This window comes from Echinops telfairi, unplaced genomic scaffold, assembly GCF_000313985.2.
Source record: "Echinops telfairi isolate 266 unplaced genomic scaffold, ASM31398v2 ScPeMD7_11;HRSCAF=52, whole genome shotgun sequence".
NCBI lineage: Eukaryota > Metazoa > Chordata > Mammalia > Afrosoricida > Tenrecidae > Echinops > Echinops telfairi.
In genome coordinates, this window is record NW_022103908.1 from 7,427,500 (window position 1) to 7,430,040 (window position 2,541).

The window sequence follows — 2,541 nt, forward strand, 5'->3', positions numbered from 1 at the left end:
TCCTCTGGTCTAGCCAGACTTACAAGGTCGAATTCGAGTCATGGTAGTGGGAGCGGGGAGGAAACATTTAGGAACTAGAGGAACTAGTTGTATTTTTCATCGTTGTTACATCGCACCCTGACTGGTTCACTGCCATCAAGTTGATTCTGACTCATAGTGATCCCATAAGACAGAGTAGAATTGCCCCTTTGGGTTTCCAAGACTTTCAATCTTTACGGAAACAGACAGCCTCATGTTTCTTCCAATTGGAATAAATGCTCAACGGACATGCCCTATCTTATCTTCAATATGTGTTCCTTTTGCTCAAAGATACCATGTTGATCAGCTCTCAGTAAACTTGGAACTTTTCACCTGCTTAAATCACACAACTTACTCCGCTGAAGCTTGAATGCGGGCTTTGATGAAAACCACTTACCAAACGTGGCTATGCTGTGTCTTTGTTTGGGATCTTGGAGGTGCTCAAAATCCAGGCAATCCACCAACACAGGAGATACCTGTCTGCCTTATGGAATGAAGGAGACTGGCATTTGTGTAAGGGGAGGAATAATCCCAAGAGGAATTGTTTTAAGAAACAATACAAAGGGAAGAGGAAAACCTGGAAATTGATTTCTTGAAACCATCTGTGCCCATGTATCCCTTTGGAAGTTTGGGTTCAGCTCCAGGGACAACTGAACTCCCGTAGTGAATGGTTTTAGGGAGTGAACTCTCCTTTTGGACGACAGGGGAGGGAGGGCCTCTGGATAGGGACTCTTCTCCTTACAGGCTTCTGCTAAAACTCTGCTCAACAGGGAATGCTACATTTAGCTTCCCGTTTCACACATTTATACATTGCCCTGGAAATCTCTCTCTCTCTCTGTCTCTCAAAGCAAGGCGTCCACCTGGCTAGACCAGAGGAGGTACACTGGTACAGATAGGAACTGAAAATACAGGGAATCCAGGATGGATGAGCCCTATAGGACCAGTGGTGTGAGTGGCAAAACAGGGAGGGTAAAGGGAGAATGGGTAGGAAAGAGGGAACCGATTACATGGAACTGTGTGTGACCTCCTCCCTGGGGGACAGACAACCGAAAAGTGGATGAAGGGAGACGTCGGACAGGGCAAGATATGACAAAATACCCATTTATAAACTATCAAGGGCTCATGCGGGAGGGCGGAGCGGGGAGGGAGGGGAAAAATGAGGACCTAATGTCGGGGGTTTAAGTGGAGAGAAAATGTTTTGAGAAATGATGTACAAATACGCTTTACACAATTGATGTGTGTATGGATTGGGATAACAGTTGTATGAGCCCCTAATAAAATGTTTAAAAAAAAAAAGAAAAAGAAAGGCGTCCACTTTACCCCGAGGTGTAATGGTTGACCTCCTTTCTGCAAACCCATTAACAGACCCTATGGATGCCACATATGACTCTAGCCTGTGTCCTGGAGATATTATGCCTGCCTCGTTTTGATTCTGCAGACCAAACGGCGTGCTTCTGTCCAGATCTCCCCCTATCCACTGAGGACTCAGCTGCCAGTCCCCAGGGCACTGAGTGCAAATGAGTTATTCAGGCTCCATTGGCAAACAGGAAGCGCCCTGTGCAATCTGTTTTCCCGTCTCAAGATCGGAGGCACACACCCCACTTAAACATGATTATAGTTATTTGATGGCACACCTTAATTTCGTGACCAACATTGTATGTGTTTATTATTTCTGTGCCGGTTTTTATAAGATCTTGTCACAGAAAGGACCTGGCAGGGTTGAAGTCAGATATCGGCTGGTTATTGGCATGGCAGGCACACCAGATTGAGATGCCTTTATAGGAGGGTGGACAGGCCAGCCGCAGGACTCTGTTTTGCGTTATTTCGAACAGTGCTGCCCAACCCAGGGCCACTCGGTGGGCTGTGTGCAGAGCGGTGCAGAGGGAGCAGGAGAGGGGCGAGGCTCATTTGAGATGGTCTTGGACTGGACCCACGCAGGTGAAGAGATGAAGCAAGGCGAGGAGAAAAGTCCGTTCTGATCTAAGGGAACTCGGAGAACCGCCACGCTGCCAACACACTGAGCTGTGGATGGAGACACAGAATGGAGCCGCATGCTGCTGCTTCCCCCTGGGGTTGGAGACCGGTTGCCATGGATATTCTGGATTCCTGCTGCTAATGGGAGGGCGTTCTGTAGTCCCATATCCTGGGGACCCTCCAGGGCAGAACAGCAGAGGGAGGCTGGGGGCTGTGGCCAGGGAGGGCTGGGAAGCAGGGGTGATTTCCCGCGGAGTTAAAGCAGAATTTTATTTCAAGTCACACTCATTTGGCAATCTATATTTTCCCGAGAAAAACAGACCTTTTTTGTCCCTTCCCTACTGAGCAAAGAGAATCTTCATCTCCTTCAAAGGGTTATGAGCAGCACTAAGTGGTGTGAGCTATAATTAGACGGGCAAAGGTGATGCCGCAAGGAGTTTTTCAAGGTCATTTTCCCCCTTTGGGAGGAACAGGGAAGATGGGGAAAGCATTTTCGTTTAGTTCATAGATTAAACTTAAAATTATATGTATACTATACACATATAAATT